The sequence below is a fragment of the Sinocyclocheilus anshuiensis genome, unplaced genomic scaffold, assembly GCF_001515605.1.
Source record: "Sinocyclocheilus anshuiensis isolate Anshui unplaced genomic scaffold, SAMN03320099.WGS_v1.1 scaffold446, whole genome shotgun sequence".
In the NCBI taxonomy this organism is placed as follows: Eukaryota; Metazoa; Chordata; class Actinopteri; order Cypriniformes; family Cyprinidae; genus Sinocyclocheilus; species Sinocyclocheilus anshuiensis.
Genome location: NW_015544247.1, coordinates 1878550 through 1886974, shown reverse-complemented (window position 1 = coordinate 1886974; position 8425 = coordinate 1878550). Strand labels below are relative to the sequence as shown.

Sequence of the window (8425 nt, the reverse complement as noted above, 5' to 3'; positions counted from 1 at the left end):
AATGCTCAAGAGCAATAGCACATCCAAGCCCTTTTGTCGGAGTGTTTAGTGCAGGTCGGTGTAGAAACAGGACCCTGTTATGGAGTGAGACTATGTGTGTGAGAGAGAGAGAGACAGAGATGGGGTTCCCGCAGGGTGTTGGGGGCCCTCATTAAGAATTCTCTCCCATGCATTCTGGTCCTGGTGAAGCAGTATGAAGATGTGGCTATAGTCTGGATTGAATCCGCCCACTAGCTCTCTCTGAGAATATGTGTGAGCATTAATATGTGTGTGTGTGTGTGTGTGTGTGTGTGTGTGTGATGTTTCTTGCACTTTTCCCCTATTAATTAGCATTAATAGTGATGCTTAATATTGTTTGTTGTTGACTATAATATAATACAAAATAACGGTCTTCCAGACTTGATTGCTATCAAGTTAACTTCTGTCTGATTAGACAAAATTGTAATTGTCATCATTTACTCACCCTCATGTCATTCCAAACCTGTATGACTGACTTTCTTCTGTGAAACATAAAAGGACAAATATCCCAGCCACTCTTTTTAAAATAATGAAAATGAATAAGAAATGGCTGTCAATCTCCTAATTGTCAATTGTCATCATTTACTCACCCTCATGTCATTCCAAACCTGTATGACTGACTTTCTTCTGTGAAACATAAAAGGACAAATATCCCAGCCACTCTTTTTAAAATAATGAAAATGAATAAGAAATGGCTGTCAATCTCCAAAATTACAAAAAGTGTGCTATATTTGTATGTGAAACAGACCAAATTTTTAGTGGGCATGAGGTTGAGTAAAGGAAAAGTTCACTTCTGTCATAATTTATAGGATTATTTGTGGTGAAACCGATATTGCCATTAGCTCATGAGTCTTAATGAGATGTACTGTGATAATAGTGAAGCTCAGCTGAATCAGCAGTGACTCTGAGGCAGGAGTCATTTACATGGGTTTTGAGAGATAAGCAGAGAGTAACTGGCTAAGTGTGATATCTTAAGTAGGCCATATTTAGAGTTAAATGTGTCTGTTGCTAATTCAACTTGTAACGTTTTATATTTTGTATAGTTTCTCATCCTTTAAAGCTGCACATTAGGGTGTTGATATACTGTATTATTTCCAAATGGCAGTGCTAATTCAACTTGTAACGTTTTATATTTTGTATAGTTTCTCATACTTTAAAGCTGCACATTAGGGTGTTGATATACTGTATTATTTCCAAATGGCAGTTTTTTTAATTGAGATTTTTTAAATATTTGTAAAAAATAACTTTTTTACAAATATTTTTCTGTTTTATTTGAACAGTTTAGAGTGAAAAATAATGATATTTTTTTTTTTTTGGCTCAAATTAAAACTATAACTGCAGTTTCCTGCATTTCCACTTATGTACGTTGTATTTTAGCAAATATTCCTCTGTCATATACCTTTATTTACCACCCAAAATCCAATATATGGTTACTTCTGCAATCAGTAGTACAACTTTATAACTAGCTGTGATAAATTTTATGATTATAGAAGTTTCAAGAACTTTTTTCTTGGGTAAAATAAACAGTTGTTGGGGAAACTAATTAAGCCAATAAATATGTTTGTTTCCATACTGAACAAAGGAATGTGCAAGCTTTGGGGTGCTGATGGAAGCGATCTACTGCATCTTTGCTTTGATCATCATACTGAATATGATCCAGATGTAGTATTTGATAAAAATGTGATTTTCGTAGCTTTTTGCTCAAAATGTTGCTTTTTTTATGAAGCTCTTTAAGGCATCTTGTGGCCCCCTTGGAAGTTTTATGAGGTCCCCTGGTTGAGACTACTCTGAAAGAGTGTGTACTATATGCAAAAAGTATGACAATGGTTTTATCAGCCACCACATTACATTCTTTGTGAATTCGCCTCATAGAGCCAAGTTTTTGAACCCCAAACACAACTGCAGTATGCTGTAAATGTAAAGCATATTTGGTGTTGTTAATTAGCTATTAATCCCTGGTCAGTGTATCCAAACCTGTCCCTACTTTCCCTCTCTCTGTGCGAATCCCTGTGACCTACCCCTAATGGAGAAGGACGCCCTGTGGGCCACTGTGCAAAGGCCAGCAAATGTGGCTGCCTCTCCTACAAAGGGCAGATCCATGTGTTAACGGAGAGGGAGATCTTCTCTAAAGCCCCGTAGCTTTGAGGAACAGCTGCGGACAGAAGCACAGGCTCTGTATGGGCTGAGGGGGGCTGCTGTCTTGAGCTGAGGGAGGACCGAGAGGAGCAGACAGGGCTGGAAAGTTGGACAGTCACATGCTTAGTAATGACAGGAAGAGTCACGGGTGTTTCTTGTGTGACTGAATGCTATCTTTGACGTGAAGATTACATAACATGAATTTGGATGGAGAAGTTGCAAATGAGTTTGAATTAGAGGGTTTGTTTATCTAAACATGAGTTCATGTCGTTCCAAACCTGTATGACATTCTTCCTTTTGTATAACATACAAGGAGAAGTTTAGCAGAATGCCAGCACTGCTCTTTTTTGTGAGAACATGAGCAGTGATTTTTTTCTGTCAAGCTCCAGAAATAAAAAAGTACGGTAGTCTGCATGCTATTTTCCAAATATTATGAAAGTTTTGTGTGATAAACAGACCAAAATGTAAGTACAAAAACTACTTGGCTGTAGATCACAAATCTTATTTATGCTTGTGTCCATTTCAAAACAGTCAAATGCATGTATGGTCAGGAGATGAGCGAGAACCAATTATGTTTAGGGGTGTTGCGATATACCGGTATTTATAGTAATTGTTATGTTTAAATATTGAAATATGTGACCCTGGACATTAGTAATATGCATTGCTAAGGACTTCATTTGGACAATTTAAAGGTGATTTTCTCAATATTTAGATTTTTTTTTATTGATTGCGCCCTCAGATTCCAGATTTTCAAATAGTTGTATCTCGGCAAATATTGTCCTATACTAACAGATCATATACATCAATGAAAAGCTTATTTATTCAGCTTTCAGATGATGTATAAATAAAAAAAAAAGATTGACCCTTATGACTGGTTTTATGGTCCAGGGTCACATATCATTATCGTGTTAATTAGGGGTGTCACAATATACTGGTATTGGCGATATTTAAAAATGAATAGTACACATGCGATAATATGACGTAATCCAGTGCCATTATGGAGCATTGAAGGGGTCATCGGATGCCCATTTTCCACAAGTTGATATGATTCTTTAGGGTCTTAATAAAAAGTATATAACATACTTTGGTTAAAATTTCTCAATGTAGTGTAAAACAACACCCTTTTTACCTTGTCAAAATCAGCTCTGTTTTCAGCAACCCGTTTTAGTGCATGTTTCTATAAATGCTAATGAGCTCTGCTCACCCCGTCCCTCTCTTCCGTGGGGTGACGAGCTGTTCTCTGAGAGACGGTAAACTTTAACCGCATTCATCGTGAAACTTGCTAACTAGCACGTTATTAGGAAAGGAGATTTGCAAAGATTCATAAAAGAACCTTATTCACTTCTGTAGGCTGGATCACGAATGAGTCGTGTGAAAATAAACGCATTTAGGTAGATCGGGGGTGCATGCCCTTCAGAAACAAAGGTAATCCACTGTGTCTTCAGCGGCTTAGATGTCGGGAGTAAATGATGACTGCTGTGTTCATTATTACATCCAACAACAGAACACCTCAGTCGCTTAGGAGCCATTCTTGTCTACATCTGCTCCAGTGTTGAAACAATGGCGGACTGATGACAGCTCACTCGGGGCAGGTCTAAGGTAAAACGCTAGTGTCAATCAACAATCGTGGGAGGGGCCTGGGTCTGTGTGACGTCACACAGACAGGCATCTGAGAATGGCTTGATATGAGAAAGGGGAAATGATTTAATAAAATAAAAAAATAAAAAAACACTGGGTGGATCTTTATCATTATAGGGTGGTTGTGTACACACACTGCCAACATACATTTCAGTTCAAACAACTTGTAAAAGTGCATGTGGCATCCGATGACCCCTTTAATCTATACATATCTATGCGTTAAACTCTCACATGTGATTTGTTTCATTCATACTCGACACCGGACGGCGCCCTCGTGCAAAAAGTCCACAAGGGAGACTCATAGGAGTAATAAAACAAACGACTTTGCAGGAAATCTCTTACAGTATATGGACAAAAGCGTCCAGCTGTCGCTGTAGCTGAAAAAACAAAATGCAGAAAGAAGTGTTTTGTACGATGAAACAAGATGAGAATCAGCACACAATTACAACAATATATGGTGTATCTGTATTCTTCATGCCATCTCAGGTATTTTCATATGAATAATGTATATGTATATTGCAATGCTAATTGATATAGCCTTTAACACTGTAAAATAAGAATCAGTTCACAGGATGTTATTTTAAACACTTGATCAACGCAATAACGCTATAAGTTTGGAGTAAAAATATGTAGTTATTCTCATAAATTGTCTTACTTTGACACTGCTAAACTAAAAACGGCTAGCATTATAGTTTTTTGTCTCTTCTGTTTAGTGTAATTGTTCCTTTTGTACGCAACGGTGTGATTCACTGGTCAATATTTATTTATACATTTTTTTCAGGTTTTCTATAGATATCACAATATATCATTACCATTAATTTTTGAGGCCATGATAATCATGTAATAAAAAATCTGATATCGTGACAGCCCTATTTGACATCAAACCAATTTCGGTCTGTTCATCACACTAAGCTGTTGTATGACTTTGAATGAAGTGGACAAGCCATATAGACAACGGTAATATTTTGTGCTCCAAATAAAATATTTGTATGAAAGGGGTCAAATTACTAGACTGTTTTTGATTTAATAATATGAAATATAGAGTTTTGACTTGTGTGAGACAAATTTAAGAATTACCAATTGTTTTAGTTCACCCACTATTGGTAGATATGACAGAAAGTATGTAATTTATCTGCCTCTATAGCATGAAACAGAATAGCTATATAGAGAACAAGGTATTTTAGCTGTTAGGCCTATACAATCAGTGTTTTACCAATTCTCTTTGCTCTAAGTAGTGGTGCAGAAATGACAATTTTTCAAATTTAAACCCAGATGATGTGTAATGTTGGCACTTTATATTCTATTCATATTGTCGCTTCAAAATAACGCTGTATGGCAATGACAAACTCAATCAACACATTACCTGTCGAGACCAGGCATTTGAAATGTTTTGGACAATAAAACACCGGGCTGCAGTGTGGTGCTGAGCAGCTTTGGCATGAAGAGCATGAGTGGTACAAGATGAGAGTGATGTGGTTAAACAGGCCATGCTGACATGATGGCAGCTCTCCATTCAGAACAGGGCCTGAGAGGCCAAGGCCACATCCTGGCAGAGCAGGGACACTTTCAATAGGAATATTTAATGAGTCCAACCATCATTTCAATCATTTATTTTTATTTTTTAATTTAGCACTAACTTTATATATATATGTGTGTATCACTAAATATTTAGTTTCTCTTTACTTTTAATTGAGGCTATTTATAGCAGCTTTATATAGACATAATCAGTGGCAGGAACACAGTGTGGTTCATGCAGGTGCACGATGCACATGTAACCCTCTGAGACAGCAGTATTTTGTGCTCATGTTTACTCAAGCTTATCTTACACTGAAAAAAAAAAATGTGTGCAGGAATGACAACTGTTTCATGCGCAGTTTTGTCTCTATATCTGCTCAGAGTATATCAGTTAAAGGCCGGTCATGTGTTTGAAAGTAAACTTGTTCCCAGTAGACCTGGGAAATGACTGAAGGTGTATTAATTGTAACCATAGATAAGGATAAGACGGGTCTTGATCCTTTTCAGACACACTGAACTGCAAATACCTGCACTTAAAAGGTACTTTAATGTGCTAATGTGTATCGCATATCAGAGGTCTGGGTATCTGTGTTCTGGATATGGGATTTATTTATTTAATGTAATTTGTGGACTTATTTTTAGTATATATGGTTTATAAATAATCAAAATAAGTGGATATTTTGATAAAAAAAAAAGAATAAACTGTATTTAAAGATGGATAAGCTCTCATTCTAACACCATTAATTTTCCATTCTTCACTACAGCACTGGTTTTCTTGAAGATAGGAGACCCTTGGCGGTTTATTCAGGGAGTCCTGCGTGTAGTCGGACTGCTAAAGATATTCAAGACGAGGGAGAAGAGGGTGGAAACAGGAAACAGCAGTGGCCATATCAAAGAGAGGTTAGCAAATGCCGCACACCGGGCTCGCCGCTGTCCCTGGAGCCCCCGCTAGCCTGTTATCACCCTGCCAAGCAGTGGGGCTTTGAAATTGGCACTTTCCTTCATGTTACAATTGTACCTGCTGATAGACCATTAGATTACTTAGCTATTCACTCATTCGCTACCATAGTAACCTTGTGTCGCTTTCCCCTTCATAACAGTGGTTTCATAGAGCGGTTTTGCTCACCCACCCACGTCTTTTGAAAGTGGTACCATAGCAGTTGTTTAAAACGTCCTTTTGGCACCCATTTTCAGTTGCATATATATTTGTATGTGAGTTTAAGTATGGATAGAGTGAAAAGGTTTTGACTACCTAGTCTCACATGAAACCTACTTTTTTGAAACAGCATATAACTTTTTTAGTTAATTTGTTTAAATAAAATTCATATTACAACTGAAAAGATTGTATGTTGGGTCATATGTAACATATGTATGATACAGGTTAGTGAAATCTGTCATTTCAATAGCATAAATATGCATTAATTAGATTTGTTGGTATTTCATTTCTTAAAATATATTAAGAAATATTTGATAGCAAACTAGCTAAAATAAATTCTTATACTCTATTTTTTATATATATTTATTTATTGTCTCAACAGGAATAAAAACGGTTTATCTGTAAACACGGTATCTAACGATTTTGACATCTGTTTTAATTTAATACAGATTATTACAAGTTTAAGTGAGATTATTTTGTTTTTCTTACAAAATCTGTATAAAGTGTAACATTTTATTTATTGTTTGAATTTAATATAATCAAGTACAATTAATAGAATCCTAACAAAGTAGTATTCCATAGTGTCATTATGTATTCAAATTCCTATTTTTCCCATCATACGTTTGAGTCCTAAATATTCCTTCATGTATGACAAGGCAACTCAGACCACAGTGGCAGGCATAAATATATCCATTCTGTGACAGCGATGGGGTAAAACAACAGAGGACAAACACACATACACACAGAAGAGCTCTCTGCTCATCAGACAGAAGGCACACACACACACTGACCACCGCACAGCCAGTAGCTCCCTCTGTTGACTACTCCTGAACTGCAGACTGAAGGGCCGTCCCGGGCACACAGCTGCCAACCTGCCTTTGTGTCCCCATCAAGACGCAATACAAGAGCACTGCAGCACTCTCATATGACAGGCACAAACACATACTTTTCAGTCTACTTTCTCTTGCGAGGGACTTTGAGTTTAGGAATTTGAGGAAGCAGAAGCAGATGTAAGAAAATTATTTGTTTGCTTTGAAGCTTGATAACAGTATATATTTAGGAATGTATGTAAGTGTACATGCGTGTAAGTTGTCTTTAAGTTGCTTTTGCATTTTATATTGTCTAATGCACAAATGCACAATCAGTCAGACAGAATAAATCACAAAAAATGTAAAAAAAAAAAAAAGTGTTTTCCCAAACTCATGTATAATATCTTTCATTATATAATTTACATTTATTTATTTATTTATTTACTTACTTATTTATACACACACACACACACACACACACACACACATTGTAATATAGTATTAAAAATAATTACCTATTTTAATATGTAAATTAAATATATATATGTGTGTGTGTGTGTGTGTGCGTGTGTGTGTGTACACACATACACACAGCATTTTTAGTACAACTCTTTAATTATTTTATTCAATTACCTATTAAATTGCTCTATTTTTAAATTATGTTATGAATATAGAAACAACAGCATCACATTTATGCAGTGTTATTGTTTGTAATACGCTTCTCCGCTCAGCCTGAGAGCTTTCACTCTGAGACGCCCCGTGCTGACCCGAGTGGCTACAAATAAGCATCCTGCCTCTTGAATTTATTACAGCCCAATTTTTGACAAGTTGATTTTAAACAACTCCAGCGGCGGTCGCATTGACTGTATGCTCGGCGGCTGGTCGGCTGATATGTGACCCAAGTGAACTTGCCCTCCACTATTGACTGGCGTGATTGATGCTCCGCCAAGCTAGCCCTGATAATTCTTAGCCACATGTCAACAGCCAGTGACCAAAAGGGTCATCCTTGTCTTTAACATTTCACACACACAAATAAAAAACACACGCACACTCTCACGCCCACGTACTCACACACAAACGCTTACAAAAGCCAGACTGGAGTCTTTTCAAATCCATTTTGAGACTTTGCATACCCGTCCTTGCTAGCGCCTAA

The 8425-nt window shown here is 36.8% G+C and overlaps 1 protein-coding gene across 1 annotated transcript in view; it reads left to right on the top strand.

Annotated features, from left to right (window-relative positions):
• Positions 1 to 6159: 6159 nt before the first annotated feature.
• Positions 6160 to 8425, top strand: part of LOC107697723 (estrogen-related receptor gamma) — a 90133-nt gene continuing 87867 nt past the window's right edge. The window contains exon 1 of the mRNA XM_016498544.1: positions 6160 to 6207. The gene's annotated coding sequence lies outside the window, so the exon portion shown is untranslated. The remainder of the gene's footprint in view (positions 6208 to 8425) is intronic.